The sequence below is a fragment of the Xenopus laevis genome, chromosome 7S, assembly GCF_017654675.1.
Source record: "Xenopus laevis strain J_2021 chromosome 7S, Xenopus_laevis_v10.1, whole genome shotgun sequence".
In the NCBI taxonomy this organism is placed as follows: Eukaryota; Metazoa; Chordata; class Amphibia; order Anura; family Pipidae; genus Xenopus; species Xenopus laevis.
The window spans coordinates 51,049,067-51,075,002 of NC_054384.1; the positions used below are offsets into that span (position 1 = coordinate 51,049,067).

The 25,936-nt window shown below is 39.7% G+C and overlaps 1 long non-coding RNA gene across 1 annotated transcript in view; it reads right to left on the minus strand.

The window, feature by feature from the left end:
- Positions 1-469: 469 nt before the first annotated feature.
- The window catches only part of LOC121396376, a 47,601-nt gene continuing 22,134 nt past the window's right edge, over positions 470-25,936 (minus strand). Inside the window, exons 2-3 of the long non-coding RNA XR_005963011.1 lie at positions 9,925-10,055; positions 470-918 (exon numbers count right to left, since the gene is read on the minus strand). This is a non-coding gene — a long non-coding RNA (uncharacterized LOC121396376). The remainder of the gene's footprint in view (positions 919-9,924; positions 10,056-25,936) is intronic.

Below are 25,936 nucleotides of genomic sequence, written 5' to 3' on the forward strand. Positions count from 1 at the left end.
ATTGGTTTAATGGTCTTTCAGTACTATCTTAGGGGACTTTTCACTCTACTCCCTCTTTTGTGGAGTTTTTTTTTTTTTGCTGATACACTTTCAAATCCTTTGGGTATATTAGATTTGGGTGCAGTAACCTTATGTGCAGAATGGGCTGTGGACACTGGCACACTGTAGCAAGTGAACTGTCACATGCGGTATCCCAAAACCCAGAACTAACCCCAACGTTCCAGTCTCAGCTCAAGTTTCTGCCTCTACCAACCTCCTTTCAATTTGGAAAAAGCCCTCCACTACTCGGATGCTGGCAGGTCTTAAAGTGAGAGGACCAAGTTGGATACTTGTTAAAGAAACTTATTTTTCAGAGTGGTATAAATTCTTTTTCCTTCTGTTTCATATACACACCATCCACCGTGTATTAGCATTCACGAACATAGAAAGTTGAAACAGACTGGAACATAGGCAGTACTTTTGTCTGCAATCACCCTTTATTGGTGTTAAATTGTAAATATATCCCTTTTTCAAGTGATACAAAAAAGCCATTTGAATACACCATAAATACCCTGGCACCCTCTTTTGCCAATATAGTGGTACACAAACTTGAAATATATATAATAGAATATTTTCTAAATAATACTACATACTGTCAAAATATAAAAGCTTCAGGTATGTGGACGATATTTTAATCTTATGGTCAGGTACAAAGGAAACCTCCGAAAAAATGATGGAGCAAGCGAAAAAGAGTCATAAAAGTATTACATTTACGTATGAGTACTCTGACAATTCCATTTTTTGGATGTTTCTTTAACTATTACAGATGGGAAATTGACAACTAGTCTATATCGTAAACCCCTGGATAGCAATAACCTGTTGAGAGCAGACAGTTTCCATCATCCAAATGTTAAGAAAGGAATCCCAAAAGGCCATTTCCTGAGGATAAAGAGATTAACAAGTGAGAATAAGGATTATGGAGAAGCAGCTGCAGATCTAGTTGAACGATTTACACAAAAAGGGTACAATAAAAATGAAAATAATAGCAATGAACCTGAACAGACTTCAAGAACAAAAAGAATTGTTTACCATTTGTATCTACGTTTCAACATAAGAGTAACAAAATAGAAAGAGTGATCAACAAATTTTGGCCACTATTACAGAATAATGTAACATATGGACATCTATTTAAAGATAACCCACTTTTTTCATATAAAAGAGGCAGGACACTAAAAGATGGATTAAGTAGCTCTGACCTTAAAGTTAAAAATACAACATCGAGATTTTTTGGTAAGCCTAAAATGGGAACCTTTTCCTGCCTAAGTTGTGGGGTCTGTAATTCGGTGATAAAAGGAGAAAAAGTGAGTCATCCATTTAAAGGCTTTGATATACCAGTAAAAACATGTGCTACATGTGAGAGTTCATACGTTGTTTACCTAATCAAATGTCCATGCGGGTTGGCTTACGTAGGACAAACGTCCAGACCAGTAAAGACTCGTATTGGTGAACATAAAGAATATATATGAGGAATTTTGACCCAAAAAAAACCCAGCGATTCTTTACTGGCTAAACATTTCTTCGAAGCGGAACACCACCCCTCACAATTGAGAAAGAGAGTGTTAGATAAAGTACAACTGCTCCCTAGAGGTGGAGATAGGGTTAAAATGCTACTACAAAAAGAAAATAAATGGATAAGGCCTTTGGATACAATGCAACCAAAAGGGTTTAATGATAAACTTAGTAACAAATGTTTTTTTATAAGTATCTAATATACCCTTGTCTTTATGCAGATCACAGAATTAGGAACTGAATACTACAAATGTAAGTGTAGCAATTCTTACAATTATTGAATAATTGAAAATAAGACTACAGTAAGTGACATGTTTTCCATGTTTTTATTATTCAGCTAGACAGGCAAAGATTTGCAGTGTCTTGTGTTAATACTTAGATAGGCGTAGCGCAATGTCTAAATTATTTTTTACCTTAACAGGATATTTATGGATTCGTATTTATAACACTATGGACTGCCTTGCAGTGAAGGTGATGAACACATGGACTTGAGGGTTAAATTTGCCAGCAACCAATATGTATCCCATGGTGTAATTGTGGGGAGGTGGCTTAGAGTCTCCATGGTATTTATTGTGTATTCAATTGGCTTTTTTTGTATCACTTGAAAAAGGGATATATTCCCAAAACATGTTGTGATTTAACACCAATAAAGGGTGGTTGCAGACAAAAGTACTGCCTATGTTCCAGTCTGTTTCAACTTTCTATGTTTGTGAGGACCAAGGGGGAATTTCTGGGCATGCAAGGAAACTGTAAAGTATACAGTAGGAACAGGGAACAGAAAGTGTAGTTGTGGAACAGGCTAGGACAGTACCAACCAGAGAGTACAGTACAAGAATCACACCCAGGAACTATCAAGAAATAGACCTACGTTGGGAAATTAGTCAGTGCAGAGTAGGGGGTTTTATAGCCAGATTAATAATTTATACAGATCACCTGTGGCTGGATTGCAACAGGTGAAACAAGCCAAGTTTACTTGCAATTAGCTTCCTGGTGTTTTGACCACCACTCGTTATTTAGCAAATACAAATTGGTTGACACATTAAGATGCTCTTCTTAAACAGAATAAGGAAAAATGATAATGATGGTAATAGTAACAAAAAGGGAGATTGCATGATTTTGTTCCTTTAAGGACGTGTAAACCCATTCAAAAAAAAATTTCAGTGAACAGTCTCTTTGAAATCTTTAGATACCTACAACTCTGGTTGTTAAAATGTTAACAGTAAGGCAGCAGCATCATTTAGAAATCCTTCTCCTCCTCTAAGCCACTCACCCCCCTCCCTCAGGAATTTACTTTGGCTGTTGACTTATGAGAATGCTCAGTTCTTCTCAGCTCAGATTACTAAACACACCCCCCCGGTCTAACAGCCAATGAAGAGATAGCATTACAGGTTCCCATAGAAACTCTACTCTAGCTGTCTGATCCTATTTTTTTTTCTCCTAACCACCTCTCCTAAGCTCAGCTTAACCATTACAGTGCTCAACCCCAGCAGAACTTTTTATCAAAGTATGTTATGCCTGTGTAACCCTACATTCTGCATTGCATGAACTTTACAGCATTCATGTCCTGTTTGCAGATGTCAGTGTTACTGATGATGTGACAGAGGGAAAATGGCCACCGGGTGAAAGCTGCTATTTGTTTTAGGAAAATGTGTTTAGGGGGTATGTGCAGTACAAATAATGTGGCTTGGGTGGGGAAGATATGCCCAACTTTTATGCATGGTAGGAAAAGGTAGGTTTTAAGTGCCCTTTAAGAGTGCCTCAAGCACTCTTAAAAACTGATGTCATTTCAGTATGATGTCTTTGCTATCCAACTCAAATCCTCTGAACTTACATCTAACATGGTCCTGTGATTACACTAAAATTGGAGGTGTGTGAACGACAAATCGGAGGTGTATATGAAATCATGCAAAGAATTTCTTTGCATAACAATGTTCAATACCCAGAAATTATTTACATTTTCATATGTATTTAAGACATTTTATTGGTTACATTTCACAGGCCATGTAAAGAAGAACAAAATTAATTTGCTGTTCATGTTACTATGTGAATGTCTCTCAGTCTGCAGTAATTATTGCCATTTTGTTGTCATTTTGTTTGTGTATTAAGTGTTGCCTAATATGTCAGCATGCCATTCTATAAATAAAAGATAATAATTTTCGGAGAAACACATGCAAAGTTTGGCTCCTGCTCCCTCCCTATGAGGCTTTGCTATCTAGGAGAGCAATAAATAGCTGGAATCGGATTTAACTCCTATAAAATGTATTTTGCAATTAGCGCAATGGGCAGATTTGTCCCGCTTTGACAGTCTAATCTATATCAGAATGACTGTCTGTGTCTCTTATTTTTTCTCTGTGAAGAGCAAGGTGACTGTTCGCAGTCCGCACCTTCTCACTCCCCCTGTTAATTTGTTCTGTTAACGGATCATTGCTATAATGAAAGGAGTGGGGCACCATTGGTTTTATTGCACCCCTGTTTCACACCTATTGTTTTCACAGAGAATTTCATTACTTAAATAATGAGTCACTTGATGCAGAACTGAAGGGGGCAGATGTTCTTCAAAACTATTATACATTGTACCCCAATCTCAAATATGATTTACAGTGGTTAAAGCCAGAACTCCATTCAACATACTGTATGATACTGTAGTCCGAAGTGGTCTCTGCCATATTAAAATAACTTGATTATGTTTTTTTTGGTAACTTAAATTTTATCAAACACAAGTTTTTATGGTGTAAATAAGGAATAACACAAAAGAAAACCATGAAAAATGATAACTTATATTTCAATAACAATGTACCGTACAGGAGGGATGTTTCTGCATCAGTTACAATAAAGTTCAGTTGCATCATATTTATTTGCATTGAGGGTTATGACAAATAACTTAATCTTGAGGTTCTGTTACAGTGTGCCTATCAGGCACCCCTTTAAAAAGTGGACAATAGAGGGTGTATCAAGTTGTAGAAGTGTGGGGATCTGTATGCTTAGATAATAGCTCATAGGTATCCCAAATATCCATATAGGCTTTTGTTTTATTTTGTATTTGTGCAATTGCCCCCTCAAAGTACCTATTGTTCCTCAGCCTTTTATGGACTTCCGCTATTGTAGGGCGTAAGGTTTTTTTCTAGTTGCTGCTAGCTGCTATAGCTATGTGGACTGCTGTTAGAATGTGATTCGTCTAAATTTTTATGCTTTTGAGAGTCCCTTCGCTGGCCTTCCTAGTAAGATAATTAAGGCATATTTTCACATTTCTTTACATGTAACTTGTTCAATAACCCATGTTATGTCCAGAATAGATGGAACAATGTCCCCAAATCTGCCCCTCCAACATGAGCTGGAAACAGAAACAAATATTTAATTAATTTCACTGGGGTTTGGTACCATAACATCAATATTTTGTAAATATTCTCTTTTTGCTTCACACAGGTAACCTTTCAAAGTGTACCTGTCACTCAGATTAAAAGCTGTATAATAAAATTTTTGGAAATGTTTTCAAATATCTTTGTTTTGTGCTTTGACTTTGAGATTTTGTGATAGGGAAATTATTTTCTGAATACCAGCAACATGTTATTATAATAACTCTCTAACTATGAGTTAGTCAGCAACTAGAAGGGGGTCCACGTGAGACATAACTGTTCAGTGAGTTTGCAATTGATCCTTAGCATTCAGCTCAGATTCAAAAGCAACAGTTATGACCCATGTAGTCCCCCCTCAAGTAAATGATTGGTTATTACCTGGTAACCAATCAGTGAAAACCAAGAGAGCTACAAAGCAGGAAGAAGTGTTCTGGCTATTATGTTACACATCCAGTCACTTCAGCATTTATACATTACATTTTTGGCTAACTAACTATATTAGAAACATTTTTTATGTTGCACAGCTTATCTGTTTACCCAGTTTTTATTTTTATACCGAACAATTCCTTTAAGCAAGCGATTGCTGTCACAACTTCACATTCTGGCAACTGAAGGCTGAGCATTCACAGCTCCAACCCAGCACTGCACAGTGCAGCTACTACTGCCTATAGCAGAGCTCTCTAAAGTCCGGCCACTCGCTATTAGACGTTACTTCCTGCATGTGGGGGTGGGGCCAGAAGTTGGACGGATATTCCTTGCTTGCAAAGTGCTGCCTGTTGGGTTAGGTATAGTCTGGGGGGAGAATAAAGCTGTTGTTATGAGATTGCGGTGAGGGTACATGAACGAGGTGAATAGTCACGATAGAGGCTGAGACTGCGGGCTGGTTATTATTAATTTCATGACCGAGGCTTTGGGGTAGTGTAAATTTTAATCCAGGCTGCAATTGGCCTATGGGCCGGACTTTGGACATGCCTGGTGTAGTCTTACATCAGGTCTCCCATTCTGGTACACAAACAAGATTCTGAGTTGATGCAAGGCTTGCCTTAATAACAGTGTCAACAAAATGACTCCTGCCTGCTTGCTATAATTATGAGTTCCCAGACTGATGGAAACAAGATTCAAATAATTTATGCAGTGTAATTAGATTTAATTTTGATCGACTAACATGATAAAATTGGATTTGGCATATTTTTTTGGGTGATATTGAATACCAATCCTCTGGTTCTATTGTAATTCCCAAATACTGTTCCATTGTTGCATATAAGAGAGCCTTGGAGGATTCATATCTGATGGTGAGAGTAAAATTTTATAAATACAAGATAATAAAGCTTTCTGTAGCCAGCCCTGTCTCACCAAATTCTCAAATGGGGTAATAGTGGGGCCCTTTTGGGTAGAAATTAAAGGGTGCCGTGGGTTTTCATCTTGGAATCTGAACTGCAGACTCTAAGGGGGGAACTTGCAGCATTGAGGGCAGTGGGATACGTGTGGGAGGAAAGGAGGCTCACAGAGCAACCACTGGCAGGGGCTAGTGGAGTGGGGGAGGAGAAGGGGCAGTGTAGGCTAATGAGGGAAGAAGGTTTGTGACAGTCAAGATGGGAAGTAGGGGACAGAAGGGTAGGGGGGCTGGTCCACAGCTTGTCCAAAACAACAAATTTGCCATTTTGGCTGAAGATGCTGGGGAGGAAAGCTCTGAACTGGCGTGTATGGAGCAGACAGACTCTTAGAGCACCCTGGGAGGAAGTGGCTCTAATACAAGTGGTGGGGGGAGTGTAAGGAAGGAAAGGCAGGTTCTAGTTATAGGGTATTCAATTATTAGAAAGGACCCTTCATGCCGAACAGTCTGCTGCTTGCCTGGTGCTAGGGTTTGGCATGTGGTGGAACGGGTGTACAGATTATTGGAAGGGGCTGGGGAAGACCAAGCAGTCTTGGTTCACATAGCTACCAATGACAAAGTTAGAGGAGGTGGTGAAGTCCTCAAGAACAATTTTAAAAAAGAATTGATGTAAAGTTGAGGGTGAGGACTTCTAAGGTAATTTTCTCTAGAGATATTACCTGTGCCACGAGCAATGCTAAGAAGACGGTGCTAGTTTGTGGAGATTAATGCGTGGCTGAGAGATTGGTGTAGGGAAGAGGGTTTTGGGTTTTTGGAAAACTGGGCTGATTTCTCAGTCAGCTACAGGCTCTTTGCTAGGGATGGGCTGCACCTCATGATGGTACAGTTGTTTCGATATCAAAACTTTAATTTGATATTGGTGCCTCTCCCATTGACTTATACAGGACCTCGACAGGTCTGAGATGGTGGGGTTTCGCAACATATACAACAACAAGTATAGTAAATCTTGAAAAATTTGAGATTTTTTTAACACTAAAATTTCGAGTTTTCTAGTGACAAAACTTTTTCAAGTTTTTACCATTTGGACTTTAAAAAATAACCCCCTCAGTCTTGAATACTTTTAGTAAGCTATCAGTATACAAACTTAGTCAAAAATATCCAAGTGGCTTGGATATTTTTACATCCCAGGCGCATGACCAGGCTACATTTATCAACATTAAATCTCATTTGCCACTTAGCTGCCCAGATTGCCAGTTTGTCAAGATCCTGTTGCAAGGATGCCACATTCTGAATGGAATTTATTGGGCTGGATAGATTTGTGTCATCTGCAAACACTGAATACATTACTTACAATACCCTCCATTAAGTCATTAATGAACAAGTTAAATAAAAGTGGACCCAATACCGAGCCCTGAGGAACCCCACTAAGAACCTTACTCCAAGTAAGTAAATATTGGAATGACATCAGCTTTTCTCCAATCCATAGGTACCATACCAGATGAAAGTGAATCTGAGAAAATCAGAAATAGGGGCTGGTCTAAAACTGAACTAAGCTCTCTTAGAACCGGGGGTGTATGCCATCAGGCCCTGGAGCCTTGTTTACATTAATTTTTATTAAAGCTTTATGGATCATATCCTGAGTCAGCCACTAACTAGATTGAGCTGAGCCATCAGTGCAGCTATGAAGTGAGCCTGGGAACTCCTCTATTGTATACACTGAAGAAAAGAACTGATTTAGCACATTTATCTTTTCTATATTAGTTACAACAATACCGGTACCATTCCTTAAGGGAATAAATTGAGAACAGAAATGATTTAATATCATTTTAAATGACAACCATTTCTGTTCTGTGTTTTTAGCTGAAAACATAATGCTCCATCAATGTTCATCAATGCTCTGAAGGGCAGCCCTCATGGCACTAAAATGAGCTTTTCTGAAATTCATGGTTTTTATTGCCCCGGTGTATATTTGTTTTTTGCACCAGACATTAAAGGATAAGGAATGGTTAAAAACAAATACATTTCTACATATTGGCCACAAAAAGGACAACTACTTACAATAATAGTAGCTTTGTATGTCTCTGTATTGAGAGTTCGAAACATTTTGCTAGGTGTATGGAATACAGAAGACATCCCTCTCACTAACAGAACCGGCACTATCAGGGAACACACATGCACAGAAGAAATTCTGCAAGCCCTGCGCATGTGCACATTATTGCCTTACTTCCCCCATGCGATCAATGCTAAGCAGGTCATATTTTACCTCCAGCACCAGCACCTCCAGCTCTCCCATTTTACCAGTCAGGCTCCTTGCATTTGCAAACATACATTTAATACTGAAAAAGAATAAACTTTTATAATGACTGAATCTGTATTAGGCAGGTTTCACCTGCAGCATTGTGCCCCCCCCCCTTAAGTTGTCAGTACTGTCTCAAGACATTCATGGTTAAGTTTCACCATGTCCTTTAGTTCAGAACTACATTGTAACTGTGAGAGTACCTGGTGGTCTAGTGGGGCTCCGGGTTTCACACATGGGCACGCATGTGACGTCATCGTGTTTGCGGCTACATCCAAATATTCATTGACCAAGATAGGTTTATTTAAAATAGATCCTGGGTGTGAATCTAGTGTGTTTGGTCTGTTCTTGAGCTTGCTTGTCTCTGACCGTGCCTAGTTTGCTGCCTATACTAACTCTTGTCTGTTTTTTGAATACCCTCTTAGATCACAATTCTGTACTGCGCTACTGGTGTGGTTGACCCGGCCTGTGACCTTAAATACTCTATTCCCTCCTTATTTGGTACCGATCTGCCTGTTCCATGACCACGTTCCTAGTTCACTGTTCTTCCTATTAACTTTTGTTTCCTTGCCTGCCCAGAACTCTCTCCCTGGTCCTCTCATTTTAAGATCTGGCAGCATCTGAGTAGTGGAGGGCTCCTCCCGAAGCAAAAGACAGTTGTTATAGGCGGAAGAGTGAGCTGAGGCCCATACATTTGGGTTTGTTCTGGGTTTAGGTTACCATACCTAACATGTGCTGTGAACATGAAAAGTTTAAAAACACCCTATGATTCCTTTGTTCTGTATTTTGACTCTTGGTGAGTTCAAAATCCACAGAGTTCATGTGAATTAAACTTTATCTTTCGACATCCCGTGGTCTTCGGCAACTGAATTTCCACAACACTTTATAAATTTAAGTAATATGGTCAGACTCACAGGCCACTTCAAATGGGTGACCAAAGAAATAATCTTTCCACCTTAATATCTATTCAGATACCAATTAGACTGGTTAAAAATTCACTACTAAAGCTAGCAAGTCAAGAGATCCAACCATATGAAATTATATTTTATGCCTGAAACCAAAGGCAAAAGTCGAGTGTTGCACTCAAATTTTGTATGCGCTGGTAGGGACCCAGCCATCAATTTACAGCACCCTACTTTGTGTGTCATTCAGAGTGTATACATCAGAATTGCCAGAAGATGCTAGGCCCAAACTGGCAAAATGTGGGTTCTTGCAAATGCCAGAAGGGCTGCTGTAAAATGCCATAGACAGTCACTATTTAGTGGGCCTGAGCCTAATTTGAATCCCAGTCAAGACCTGATGCTAAGAAAAAGGATGCTTCGTACTTAGCAACATTTATGATGATACATTAGTTCTACAACCAATAATTTATCATTTCCCAAGGGTTTACTCACAGTAAGTTATTACTGTGACGCTCAGTGTGTAGGCATTTCAACAACATCTGCATAGCCACTGGGGAGCTTCACTTCAATCAGGTATCTCAGTATGGTTTTGGAGCTTTGAATCACTGTTCAGAGTTAGAAACCTGCAAACAGGATAAAAGAACAATAGGCAACACAGTCAAGAAAGGAGTGTGGATCCAATGTTTTATTTGGTGAACTGCAAACTGTTTGCATTTAGAATATAATAATTTGTTTATTATTCAAAGGACAGAGATTGGTATTAACTTTCTGTGATCACTGGTACAGGTACATAGTCTTGACACTTATATAAGGAATTTAATTTATAGCATCTCTTGGTGGGTGTAATACAACTATTAATATAATTCTAATAGGTACTTAAAATATACTGGCTACTACACTATGTAACTATTAGTAACTATATGTAACTTTGTAATTCTAAATAAACAGCAAATTGGTTAAATTAACATTCTTTTGCCACATGCCTGTAATCCTGCATTACGACTAGATTGCTATTTCTATTGAGTTTTCTCAAGTCAATATTGAGTCATTGGGGGTTATTTACTAATTTTCAAATTTATCTCATATTTTATTTAGGAAAAAAACACATCCACACCCCCATACCCAATTTGACCTTATTTATTAATGAAAAAAGCAGAATATTCAGATTTTTTTCGGACTTTTTCACTGAATCTTCAGATTTATTTGTGTTTTTGCCTGAAAACCCCAAATTTTTCCGATTTTCAGGCTAAAATCTCAATATCGTGGTTTCCAATGAGTTTAGCCTGAAAACCTGAAAAATTCAGGGATTTCGGGCTAAGCTCTGCGGAAACCACAATATCTTCAAATTGAGATTGGGGCCTCTCCCATTGACTTATACAGGACATCAACAGGACCATAGACTACATTATAAGCAAATTAAAAGAATTAAAAAAAAACATTTCCTTTTTCTCTGTAGTAATAAAACAGTACATTGTACTTGACCCCAACTAAGATTTAATTAATCATTATTGAGAGCAGAACCAGTCTATTGGGTTTCTTTAATGTTTGCATGATTTCCTTGTAGACTTAAAGGGATACTGTAATGGGAAAAAATGGTTTTTTTTGATATCCATTTCTCAAAAGGACAAACAGATTTTTTTATATTTAATTTTGAAATCTGACATGGGGCTAGACATATTATCAGTTTACCAGCTGACCCCAGTCATATGACTTGTGCGCTGATAAACTTCAGTCACTCTTTACTGCTGTGATATCACCCTCCTCCTTTCCCCCCAGCAGCCTAGCAACAGAACAAAGGGAAGCTAACCAGATAGCAGCTCCCTGACACAAGATAACAGCTGCCTGGAAGATCTAAGAACAGCATTCAATAGTAAAATCCAGGTCTCACTGCAACACATTCAGTTACATTGAATAAAAGAAACAACAGCAGTGTAAATGTTGGTTCCGAGCACACTGGAAGACTCATGTAATTGATCAGACCCAGAAAAATAGTAGATTAAAAATTGAAGCTTGAAGTCAGGTAAGAGATGATTATGTAATAAAGCTTCAATTTTTAATCTACTATTTTTCCTGGTCTGATCAATTACTTGAGTCTGCCAGTGAGCTCGGCACCAACATTTACACTGCAGTATACGGATTGTCCGCTCCTGGGGCTGGAGCACCTGGGCCACGTTTCTACTTTGGTGAGTGATCTTACAACATCTGCCTTATGCTTGAAAAGGTTTTGACCAAAAAGAAACAACAGCCTGCCAGAAAGCAGTTCCATCCTAAAGTGCTGGCTCATTCTAAATGCACATGACCAGGCAAAATGACCTGAGATGGCTGCCTACACACCAATATTACAACATAAAAAATATACTTGCTGGTTCAGGAATGAAATGTTATATTGTGAAGTGAATTGTTTGCAGTGTAAACAGTGTAATTTAAAAATAAAAACTACATCACAAAAATCATGACAGAATCCCGTTAAAAGAATTGTTTAATATAAAAATAAAAACTGGGTAAATAAGTGGGCTGTGCAAAATATAAAATGTTTTCAATATAGTTAGTTACATAAAATGCAATTTATAAAGGCTGGAGTGATTGGATGTCTAACATAATAGTCAGAACACAACTTTCGGTTTTTTCGGCTCTCTTGGGGGCAGATTTACTAAAGGGCGAAGTGACTAACGTTAGCGAAAATTCGCCAGTGTGACGTCATTTCGTTACTTTGCCGATTTACTAATGGGCGCAGGGGTAACTTTGCTAACGAAGGAGAGAGACTCTAGCAGTAATTCACTCCCTTATGCCTGGCGAAGTTGATATCATATCGCACATAAACTATACACTGGGCTCATGTGTAGGGCAATATAACAACTCTATTTTATTTTCTAACTTACTGCCGTATGCAAATTAGGCAATGATAGTGCAACTTCGCTTGCCGCGGTATTGCTAGCGCAACTTTGCCATCGTTCGGCACCCTGGACGCAACTTCGGATTAGCATTATCCTGGCGAATGTACGCCTAAACAAAGTGTTGCGATGTGAGCGAAGCGGACGCTATTGCAAATTCGGTGCTTAGTGAATCTGCCCCTTGTTTTCCACAGATTGCTTACCAGGCAGTAACCAATCAGTGACTTGAGGGGGGCACATGACTCATAACTCTTTGCTTTTGAATCTGAGCTGCATGCTAAGGATCAATTGCAAACACACTGAACAGTTATGTCACATGTGGGCCTGCTTAAATTCTCTGACTAACACAGAGTTAGAGATCTGCAAAGCAGGAAGTAGTGTTCAAACTATTATGTTAGACATACAGTCACTCCAGACTTTATAGATGACATTTTTGGCTAACTGTTTTTATTTTTAGACTGAACTGTCCATTTAAATTATGAAGATCCAAATTACAGAAAGAAGCCCAGTTCCCTAGCATTCTGGATAACAGGTCCCATATTTGTACATGCCATTATTATAAAAATAAAATAAGAACAAATGCATTCACAGTTTTTTTATTTATTGGTTAGCTCTGGTTTTTGGTTATGCTGAAGCTTAGTACATTTTGTCATAACTCCAATCTTAAATAATGAAACCTCTTACAACATATAAAAACATGATTTAGTGGACAAGTTTAAGATGCTTTCTGAAATAAGACATAAAACGTAATACAACTTTATTTCTTCTTCTATAATGATTTTGAATTCACATCTAATTGCACCAGATTATATATCTGGCATTTTATTATATTGTTGCAGTCATGCTCATAAGCAACAAAACATAATTAAAACCACTTAAACTGTTAATATGCAGGAGTTGATAAGATAAAATTTATTTTCTGGATAATTATTTCTTTCAGGCAAGACATTCATTTGCAACCCGCCTGTCACGGCCGGCACCCAATACCAGAACAGGTGCCAAGTACCCTGGTCTCGGCTCGGCTTCACCAGTAGTGTGACCACCGTTGGGCTTCGGGAGGAGCCCTCAGCTTACTTGGGTGCCACCTGGACTTAACGAGGGGTACAAGGCGAGATGTTCTGGCTAGCAGAGGGGCACGGCAGGTAGCAGAGTCTTTTGGGCCGAAGGTCACGGTACAAACGGAACAGGCAGCAGAATCGTCAGACAGGCTGGGTCGAGGCAGGCAGAAAACAAGAACCGTCAAACAGGCTGGGTCGAGGCAGGCAGATAACAAGAATCGTCAAACAGGCAAAAAGGGTCAAAACCGGGTGATCAATCAAGGGGTTAAACTGGAGAGTAGTCGTAAGCAGGCAAGGTCAGGATCCAGAATTCAGAATGGTCAAAATAGCCAGGCAGGGGTCAAAACAGGAATCAGGCAGAATCAGACAATAGCACACAGCTCAGAAGCACCAGGAATTCAATCCTATCACGGGCAATGGTAACCTGTGGGAATGCCCTTTAAATACTATTTGAATTTGGCGCCTCTCGCGCTGACGTCATTACGTCAGCGCGCCTGCGCCTTTAAATCCGAGTGCGCATGCGCGCGCGCTAGGAAGCCGGCACCGGAGCAGCGCGGCGTGACGGGCGTCCCCATCGAGGGGGCGGCAGGCGTCCCTGCCGCCCCCCCACACCATGCCCAGGTAATTTTATTACATTACCCCCCTCTCTAGGGGGGGCCACTGGACCCCCAGGTTTACCAGGAAATTTAGAGTGGAATTGCTTCCTGAGGCGGTCGGCCTTGATGTCATCAACTGAGACCCAAGAGTTCTCCTCAGGACCAAAGCCCTTCCACCTGGTAAGATATTGTAACTTACCCCTCACGAGGCGGGAGTCGAGGAACTCTTGGATCTCTTGGATCTCATACTCAGGCTGACCTTCAACCAACACTGGGGGAGGAACAGAAAGAAGACGAGAATCACTGGCAGGCTTCAACAGAGAGACATGGAAAGAATTAGAAATTTTGAAATTAGGAGGTAATTGAAGATGGACAGAAGACGGATTAATTATTGCAATGATGGGGTATGGACCAATGAATCTAGGACCCAATTTAGGAGAGGGAACCTTCAACTTGATATTCTTTGTTGACAAATCTCCCACCTTGTACTGGGGTGCTTCCCTACGGGATTTGTCAGCAGCTCTTTTCTGAGCTAGTGAAGCTGCGGATAAAGAATTATGAACTTGAGACCAAATTTCGGAAAATTTCAGGATAGAAGAATTGGCAGAGGGTACAGGGGAATTAGAGTCAGAAAAAGAAAAAGCTTTGGGGTGCAAACCATAGACAACAAAGAAAGGAGACTCTCCAGAGGAGCAATGGGTAGCATTATAGTATGCAAATTCTGCCCAGGGTAGCAGTTCGGACCATGTGGACTGGTTATCGGACACATAGCATCTGAGATACTGCTCAAGGGACTGGTTCACCCTTTCGGTTTGACCGTTAGTTTGGGGGTGATAGGCAGAAGAGAAAGACAATTCAGTACCCACCAAGGAACAGAAAGCACGCCAAAATCTTGAAACAAACTGAACCCCCCTGTCAGAAACAATATTTACAGGAAAACCATGAAACTTAAAAATATGAGTAATAAATAAGTCAGCCAGGGTTTTAGCAGAAGGGAGATGTGGAAGAGGAATAAAATGAGCCATTTTACTGAACCTATCGACCACCACCCAAATCACTGTCTTACCCTGAGAAGGAGGCAACTCCACAATAAAATCCATGGAAATCTGAGACCATGGTTTCTCTGGAACGGGTAAGGGGTTTAATAGACCCTGGGACAGATGATGAGAAGACTTAGACCTCTGGCAGACTGGACAGGAAATGACAAATGTTTTAGTATCCAGTTTGAAGGAAGGCCACCAGACATGACGGGATAAAAGAGAAATGGTTTTTGTAATACCTGGATGACCCGCCACTTTAGAATCATGAACCTCCCTTAACACTTGTTCCCTAAGTTCCTCAGGAACGAACCATCTACCAGATGGGGTTTCAGCAGGAGCTGATGACTGTAAAGGGGACAGTAAGGAAGAGAGGTCAGACTCCAAGGTCGCAACAATTATTTCCCTGGGAATGATGGGAGTACACTCACTAGAGTCAGGGGAAATTGCTTCAAAACTCCTCGAAAGTGCATCCGCCTTGGTATTTTTAGTCCCAGGCCGGAAAGTCAAAGAAAAATTAAACCTAGTGAAAAATAGAGCCCACCTAGCCTGCCTAGGATTAAGGCGTTTAGCAGCCTCTATATACAACAGATTTTTGTGGTCAGTATAGACCGTCACCAGATGTTTTGCACCCTCCAGGAGGTGCCGCCATTCCTAAAAGGCCCATTTGACTGCCAGCAATTCCTTGTTACCTATATCATAATTCACCTCTGCGGGAGAAAACTTCCTGGAGAAGAAAGCACAGGGATGTAACTTGTTGGTAGTCGGGTGCCTTTGAGAAAGGACTGCCCCAGCTCCCACCTCAGAAGCGTCAACCTCCACAATAAAAGGAAGCGCAGTGTCTGGGTGACGGAGGATTGGGGCAGAACTGAATTCCTTTTTGAGGAATTCAAATGCTTGAACGGCCTCAGGGGGCCATATACTGGGATCAGCGCCCTTTTTAGTTAGATTAGTGATGGGGGCCACAATGAGGGAAAAATTTCTGATGAATTGACGGTAATAATTAGCAAAACCAAGAAATATTTGGGTTGCACGTAACGAAAGGGGTTGGGTCCAATCCAGGACTGCTCTCACCTTGCCTGGATCCATTTCTAGACCCTTGCAGGAAATGTTAAACCCCAAAAACTGAACAGAAGAAACCCCAAAAGTACATTTCTCTAGTTTCGCATAAAGATTATTTCCCCTTAGCCTCCGTAAGACTTCACTAACATGATTTTGATGTTCTTTCAGGTTAGAGGAAAAAATCAGAATGTCGTCTAGGTAGACCACTACGAAGATCCCCAGCAGGTCCCGGAAGATGTCATTAACAAACTCCTGAAACACTGCGGGGGCATTACAGAGGCCGAAAGGCATAACGAGATACTCGTAGTGGCCATCCCTGGTGTTAAATGCAGTCTTCCACTCATCACCCTCCCTAATACGGATCAGGTTATAAGCCCCCCTAAGATCAAGCTTGGAAAAGATTTTAGCATCTTTGACCTGATCAAAGAGTTCAGAAATTAAAGGGAGAGGGTAGCGTTTTTTTATGGTGATCTTATTGAGCCCCCTATAATCAATACAGGGGCGAAGACTACCATCTTTTTTCCCAACAAAAAAGAAGCCCGCCCCCGCAGGGGAACTAAAAGGTCTGATGAAACCCCTCTCTAGATTTTCCTTTATATACTCTCTCATTGCCTGGGCTTCGGGCAATGAAAGAGGATAGGTTCTACCACGAGGAGGAGTAGATCCAGGAACCAGATCAATTGGGCAGTCATACTGCCGATGTGGGGGTAAGGTTTCTGCTGCCTTTTTAGAGAAGACATCTGCGAATTCTGCATATGCAGCAGGTAACCCTTCAAGCAATGTAGTTGCAACTACAGAGGGAACACATACTCCATCACACATAGTACCCCACTGAACCACCTCCCTGGAGACCCAGTCAATCAGAGGGTTATGCCTCTGGAGCCACGGTAACCCCAAAATAAGAGGAGAGGAAGCACCTTCTATGAGGTAAAAAGCTATCTCCTCACAATGCAAGTTATTTATACACATGGAAAGAGTTACCGTCTCCCTGGAAATTACACCTGACCCTAAGGGTCTTCTGTCCACTGCCATTATTCTCATGGGAGCACTTAGGGAAATTACAGGGATACAGAATTTAGTGGCAAAAGCAGTATCCAGAAAATTACCCTCTGCCCCAGAATCCACAAATGCAGACACCCTGACAGAGCCTGTAGGCCAGGTTAGTTTAACCGGTAACAAAACCTTGGAGGCAGACTGGGGAGAGGAAACTCCTGCACCCAAATGGAGCTCCCCTTCTCCATTTAGGCTTCGGAGTTTCCCGGCCTCTTAGAACATTGGTTCAGAAAATGCCCTCTTTCACCACAGTACATGCAAAGACCCTGAGTACGCCTGCGTGCCTTTTCCTCAGGAGTTAAATGGAATATGCCTAATTGCATAGGCTCCTCCTGAGGTAGAAGCACAGAGGGGTTAGAAGATTTTACATGGGTCACCACATTAGATCTAAAATTAGTAACCCCTGAGAAGCTTGTACTCCTCTCACCCCTTCTCTCCCTTTGCCTTCTATCTACCTGGATGGCAAAGGACATGAGGTCGTCCAGATTAGAAGGTAGGGGAAAATTAACCAAACTATCTTTTACAGAATCAGATAACCCCAACCGGAATTGACTCCTTAGAGCCAAATCATTCCACCCAGTCTCCACTGCCCACCGGCGGAATTCGGTGCAATACACCTCCGCATTCCTTTTCCCTTGGCACAACTTACGAATCGCGGTATCGGCAGACGATGCACGATCCGGGTCATCGTAGAGAATGGCCATGCTGTTAAAGAAAGTATCTAGGGAAAAACGAGCAGGGTCAGAGGAAGGCAGCCTGAGGGCCCAAACTTGGGGGTCACCCAAAAGTAGGGTCATTATGAACCTTACTTTCTCCTCATCTGATTGGAAAGAATGAGGGAAAAAACTAAGGTACAGCTTACATGCCTCTTTGAAAACAAAAAATTTAGTGCGATCCCCACTAAACCTTTCGGGGAACACAATTTTTGGTTCATGGGGTTTTGATGAGTTACCCCAATTGGCAGAGGAACCGGAACAGGTTGCTGCTGTGAAGCCTGCGTACCCTCCAGCTGTCGGGTTAGGTTGTGAAAACCCTGTAGGAGGTAATTTTGCTTCTGTTCATGATCCTCCAAGCGCTGTAACAATGTAGTAAGAAGCACTTCGGTGGTAGTTGGAGGAGCAGCAGCGGCAGCAGCTTCATCGTGACTTTCGTCCTCCATGGCCCGTGATAATGTCACGCCCGGCACCCAATACCAGAACAGGTGCCAAGTACCCTGGTCTCGGCTCGGCTTCACCAGTAGTGTGACCACCGTTGGGCTTCGGGAGGAGCCCTCAGCTTACTTGGGTGCCACCTGGACTTAACGAGGGGTACAAGGCGAGATGTTCTGGCTAGCAGAGGGGCACGGCAGGTAGCAGAGTCTTTTGGGCCGAAGGTCACGGTACAAACGGAACAGGCAGCAGAATCGTCAGACAGGCTGGGTCGAGGCAGGCAGAAAACAAGAACCGTCAGACAGGCTGGGTCGAGGCAGGCAGATAACAAGAATCGTCAAACAGGCAAAAAGGGTCAAAACCGGGTGATCAATCAAGGGGTTAAACTGGAGAGTAGTCGTAAGAAGGCAAGGTCAGGATCCAGAATTCAGAATGGTCAAAATAGCCAGGCAGGGGTCAAAACAGGAATCAGGCAGAATCAGACAATAGCACACAGCTCAGAAGCACCAGGAATTCAATCCTATCACGGGCAATGGTAACCTGTGGGAATGCCCTTTAAATACTATTTGAATTTGGCGCCTCTCGCGCTGACGTCATTACGTCAGCGCGCCTGCGCCTTTAAATCCGAGTGCGCATGCGCGCGCGCGCTAGGAAGCCGGCACCGGAGCAGCGCGGCGTGACGGGCGTCCCCGTCGAGGGGGCGGCAGGCGTCCCTGCCGTCCCCCCACACCATGCCCAGGTAATTTTATTACACCGCCTGAGTGATCATAACAATAATTAATTTTATCAGTTGCTCAGGTGTTGTCAGGTACAGTTATAGGTGTGTGACTGGAAAGTAAGAGCCAATGTGCCTCATAACCCCTTTTACTCTGCTGTGTAACTTGAGCCTTTTGTCCTTTGAATAGCTGCCCCCATGGCTACACAGCAGCTTATTTATATAAACAGTAGTGTTTCTGAAGCAAACACAGCAGTTTTAATAGTGCAGGGGGGCACTGCATTATATTTTTTATTAATAAGGTTCTGAATAACCAAGAGTAACTGTTATGCCTCCAGCATTGTGTTATTGTTTGTGTTTCATCACTTAGTCATTTAGTTGTATGGTTATGCTTTGTTATAAAAATGTCCTTCTTAGGCTACCATACCCTTACCATGTGAACCTGTGTAATACCAGGAAAATGGCCAGTCTAGCTGCCATCTTTATACAGTTCACAGCTAGCACAACACCATCCGCAGTATTCCTTCCCCAACCAGCCTTGTGGTAGCATCATTGGTAGGTATTACTAATCTCCAACCCTGGTTTATGAATGTAGACCATTATTTACTTGGTTTGTACATTTATACAAGTTTTATAGCAGGTTATATATGCAGCTACCTCATGGCACTGCTATGCAGTATATGTTCCTCCCCAGGTATCTAGGCCTTATGCTATATACAGATACTTCTCACCCTTTTACATTTGTACAGGTTGTTGTTTATATATTCTGCACAGTGATTAATGCACTTTCTATGCTATGCTATATTGTACAGCTTCACTAAGCACTGTAATTTTCTGTCTTCCTGGGGGGGGACCTCCTAGATCCTATTTGGAGTCAATTGGTTGACTTTGAAAAATAGAAGTTTTATTTGGAAAAAACTTTGAATCAAATTTGATTGATTGCACTATTCCTTCAATTCGTACGATTAGAATTCGACCGAATACAGACCTATTCGATCGAAAACTCGGTTGTCTTTTTGAATTCGATTTTCGAAGTTTTCTCAATTCGAAAAATTGACCCTTGAAAACCCCTTGAAAAATATGCCCCTTACTGTACGCAGTGAGTGATTTAATGTAAGGACAAAATGGAGATGAACAAAATAAGTAACAGCAGACAGAAGGCAAGTCCATGCAACAGAATCAAAGGTTAGGGCTGGAAGCAAGCTAAGGCACAGATTTATAATCAGACTGAAGTTTAGGGCAAGGGGAAGGCAAAAGCAAGTCCAAATAATAAGGCCAGGGATCAAAACCAGGAGATCAAATATGCAGGGAAAAGATAAGCAGGAAGGGACTTACTGACCAAGTAAACTGGATGATAGAACATAGGAGCAGGATAACTGAAACATAAGAATGAGGGAGCTAGAACACAGGAACAAGGGAACTAGAATATAGATCAATTGATATACTTATAATATATAAGTGCTTAATGATCCAGCATTGGGTGGGTGGAGGTCAGATAGGAAGAGGCTTCACCTATCTCAAATTGAAGTTATCGGGATCTTGAGGGGGTTTTCCCCTGAAAATCTGACTTTTTCAGGTTTTCAGGAAAAGACTTGAAAAAGACTAAATTGAGCGATTCAGGGAAAAAGTACGAAAAAAACCATTCAAGAATAAGCCTGAAAATTCAAGTGACGCAAGCTCCTTTTTGACCACTCCAGATGAAGACCACACCCCTTTTATGTTAAAAATGTAATTAAAATGTGCCCATATTTTCCTAGGGACCCAGAGAGGCTGTATTGTAATGGAACACTATGCATTTTACATTTAGAATCTATGCACATTTAATGCTTTTAAAGCACTCAGCCTTTTGCACAGATGTCCCATTAAATTTTCCTTATGCACAAGACAGATGATATCCTATTTGCAATTTCATCTATTCATCAATTTATTCAATAATCACTTGAATAATGCATTAAAATGACCATGGCCAACTTTGTCTATGGTGTACACATAAGCAGTGGACTGGGATAAAAATAGGGGAAATTTTAATCCAAAGAATGATCTCCTAAAGTAGGGCCTGTCCCCAGGAATCAAAAACACGTAATAATTTAAGTGTACACTGCACTTAATTAAAATTAAAAGTACTAAATGCAAATTTTTGCCTATTTATTACCTTGCAGTGATAAAATACTACTGGAATAGAATTTCACTATATAGTATATAATATATATACTATAACAAACTAGGGAAAGTTGAGCTCACCACTAATTTTTACAACTATTAGGTGGGGGTACAAGGCTGTGACCACAAAATACATATAGACAAATACAAGAGGTCCTCTGCACCAATATCAATATATTTAAGACATTGAGACATTTTGTGCATACAGCTACTAAAAAAAATGCCTTACCCTTTAAACAAAACAGGAATGTTTTGTCTATATATTGCAATATATTTAATCTGGCCAACTACGTCAAAGTCATTTCATGTATATATATATATATATATATATATATATATATATATATATATATATATATATATATATATATATATATATATATATATATATATATATATATATATATATATAATATGTTGGTACAGTGAACGCACTCCTCCCGGGTACAATTCTGTCGATGGTGGTGTGTTGGTCAAAGCTTAATGTTACAATCCAGTAAATGGACCCGCACTCGTTCATATTAGTGAAATAAATGTGTTTTTATTCACAGGTTCATTTCCAACGTTTCAGTCCTCTCTGGGACCTTTTTCAAGGAATGCTCAGGACCTGAGATTTTCCGGATAATGGATCTCTCTCTAATTTGGATCTTTTTGCCTTAAGGGAGTTATTTATCAAAGTCAGAATTTATCTCAATATTTTCTGCTACAAAATCCGATCAAATCTGCTCTGGTTTTTTGCGCCTATTTTTTATTACATTCTCCCGAAAATTTGCTTTTCGGGAAAAAAATTTGATTTTTGGCCGAAAACTTGCACGAAACCCAGCACACATCAAAAAACCATTGGGACTTCTGCCATTTACTTATATGCAACCTCGACAGGTCTGAGATGCCGATATTCAGATTCAGACTTTTTCACCCTCTGGGTTTAATAAAATTCTGAAAAATTTTTGATTTTTCAAAAAGTCAAATTTTATGAAAAAAAATCACAAATTTTTCGTGATTTTTGCATTCAGAGTTTAGTAAATAACCCCCCAAGTCCACTATAAAATCATTAAAACATTAAATAAATAGGCTAATAGATTTTGCTTCCAATAAGGATTAATTACTGTATATCTTAGTTTGGAGCAAGTACAAGGTACTGTTTTATTATTACAGAGAAAAAGGAAATCATTTTTAAAAATTTGGATCATTTGTATAAAATGGAGTCTATGAGAGGTGGCATTTCCGGAATTTGAAGCTTTCTGCATAATGGGTTTCTTGGTAACTGTATATGAATGGAAAAATCTAAATAAATCATTACCTTCAAATCTTAAATTATAATTATTTTGAAAGTAGAAAAAATATTCCAACTGAGGTCCTTTTAATACTTTGTAGTGCTGCGCAAAGAGGCTCACATACTTCCCATCCCCCAGGTACTGCTGTCCATTTTAAAACATGATGTTAGTCTATTGTTGTTGTTTAAATCCATTTATGCCACATAACAGAGAACTTTTATAGCAGTCTGTTTAATGGTTAACAAACTGTAGAATTAGGGGGCACAGCTGAAGCATCAGACATTTGGGATACTGAATGAGATTATAGTGTTTTTGGGCCAGATGCACAGCTGGTCCCAGTTGGCATGAGGTTACAATAGGAACATGGTAAGGAAATTCTAAATCAACAATAAAATTAATATGTTCTATTAGCATGTAAAGCTGAAAAATGTGTAATGATGATAAAATAGGGTGCAACAATTTCATACAAAGTCCTCAAACAAATGCAGATGTGCCACCGAATGCATTGTGATGTAGATACAGATTTTATTTTGTAAATCACTGAAAATGCAAGTTTTTCTTACTGAATATGTGTCTATGGGTGATTGTATATCTAATTGCATATAATATATGGAATTTTTTTTTGTCTTCTGGCAGGGCTAAAAAAAGCATGGGTATGAAAAAACTTGAGAACCCCTCTCAGCCTGCATAATAATTTATTCCACTTTCAACAAAAAAGATAACAGTGGTATGTCTTTCATTTCCCAGGAACATCTGAGTACTGAGGTGTTCTCTGAACAAAGATTTTTAGTGAAGCAGTATTCAGTTGTATGAAATTAAATCAAATGTGAAAAACTGGCTGTGCAAAAATGTGGGTACCCTTGTAATTTTGCTAATTTGAATGCATATAACTACTCAATACTGATTACTGGCAACACCAAATTGGTTGGATTAGCTTGTTAAGCCTTGAACTTCATAGGCAGGTGTGTCCAATCATAAGAAAGGTATTTAAGGTGGCCAGTTGCAAGTTGTGCTTTTGTTTGAGTCTCCTCTGAAGAGTGACAGCATGGGATCCACAAAACAACCCTCAAAAGGTCTGAAAACAAAGATTCAGTATCATGGTTTAGACTACAAAAAGCTATCTCAGAGGTTTAAAGGAACAGTTCAGTGTGAAAATAAAAACTGGGTAAATAGATAGGCTGTGTAACATAAAAAATGTTTCTAATATAGTTAATTAGCCAAAAATGCAATATATAAAGGCTGGAGTGAACAGATGTCTAATAAAACAGCCAGAATCCAACTTCCTGCTTTTCAGCTCTATAACTCTGAGCTAGTCAGCGACTTGAAGGGGGGCCACATGCTACATTTCTGTTTTATCATGTAAATGTTTTTATTGAGTTTTAAAACCAAAATAAGTAGGAATTTAACAAAAATGCAAAGTTGTAAAATGAGGCATCTCCAAACTGGTTATGGAGACTCGAGATATAGAACAGGAATACAATAATGATAACAATTGGAGTGCCTTATTTACATTTTACCAGAGTGAAAGTAAAAATAAAAGTAAAGTAACAAAAACAAGTTCTAAATCCAACAACCTGACAACACTTAGTGAATATTAAGCACCAGTGATACAATAATTCTGTAAGGAATGTGAAGAAAATGGACAAATAGGTTTTAGCCACTACAGGAAAGACTATTTCTTGAGCCAGTCGAGGATTCGAAATTTTAAGTTAGAATCTGTTTGATCCCAAAATATTGACCAAGTTTCTGTAAATATACATATGTGAGTTGGATCTTCTGATTTAATCCTTACTGCTTCTTGCCAACAAAGATTATTTAGAAGAGACTAGATATCTGAAAGTGAGGGAGTACTTTCTGACAACCAATTTGAGAATAATAATTTCTTAGTAGCAGCTGTAAACAGCATCACCAGGTTAAAATGAGAATTACTTATAACATTTAGATGTCTCTGTAAATCCTTATCTGGAGAGTTTATGTGGAGTAATGCCAATTTTGGGCTTAATTTAATATGAAGCTTGAACTTGTGGTTCAGATACTTCTCCAGAACTAGCCAAACTTTTTGCACCTTAGGGCAACTCCAAAGGTAGTGAAATAAATCTACATTTAATTGGGAGCATTTTGGACAGAAAGGCTGGGAACCCAAACCTATTGACTTTCTATACAATCTACCATATCCTAAGTGGATCAATTTAAAATGCTCAACTCTCCAATTTTCAGACACTAAGTACTTATTATATTTACAAATGGAGAGTATAAGTTGAGTGGGAGTGATTTCGGATTGCATATAACCCTACCACTTTTCAGCTATTTTTTTAAGTGGATGATTTTTCTTATTATCTGGAACCCACAATGTTTGAGAGATGAGGTTAATGCTCATTAAATCAGGATTCTCAGTTAAATCATGTATTGACAAAGCTAGCCAATGTTTTTGAAAAGCAAATGTCTCTTTGTTTTGGACTCCTAATAAACCACTTCTAATAAACATATACTTGAAGTGGTCGTTGGGCTTCAGATTGTTTTGTCTCTTTAACTCAGGCCAGTTAAGTAAATTTCCATTAGTAGGATCTACCACATCTTTAATCAATAAAGGTAAGTTCTTACTCTTGCCGGAGATGAAAGGAGGGAAGCCAGATTTAGAATTTTTCCAAAGGAGTTGTATAGGCATGAAGGGGGTCTGAGTATGGTTGAAGCCATGACTCAAAAACAAATGTTTCCAAGTGAAAAGTGAGTCTCTGTATAAGGGATTAGTTTTGTAAACAACGGGAATTTCACTCCATTTGCTGTGTACAATAGCCAAGATGTTGGGGCAGTTATCTTGGACAATTTCAAGTTTAGGGTTGATATATCGGTTTCCCCCAGATATCCACTCAATTAAGTATCTAGTGATAGAAGCTAGGTTAAAGATTCTAAAGTTAGGGACCTTCAATCCCCCCAGTTCTTTCGGACATCTTAGTCTTGAAAGAGCAATTTTGGGTTTCTTGGACCCCCAAATAAAAGTGTTCAGAGAAGAATCCAATTTCTTGATATCGGAATGCTTTAGTAACAGCGGTAAGTTTATTAGCGGGTAGATCAATTTGGGAAAAATTAGCATTTTGAAGAGAGCTATCTTACCTTTTAAGTTCAAGGGAGCATTTTTCCATTTGTGACAAAGAGAAAGCACTTTATTAACAGCAGGTGTGAAGTTCAGGTCATATAGTTTTCTCAAATCAACTGGAATTAGGAGTCCTTAATATCTCAAATGGGGTTTGGGATTTTTTAAATTTAAGTTTCTTAATAGAGAAGTCGCCACGGATACATTTATATTCATTAGTTCTGATTTATTGGCATTTATTTTATAACCCGAAAAAGACCCAAATTCATGGAGTATGTTGAAAATGTCCCCTAGAGAGTCATTAACATTCTGTGTTATCAAAAGTAGGTCATCGGCAAATGCTAAGGATTTCAACAGAACTTTGTTGATTTTGATGCCATGGAAAGTGTTCAGATTATCTAATGCTCTAATCAATGGTT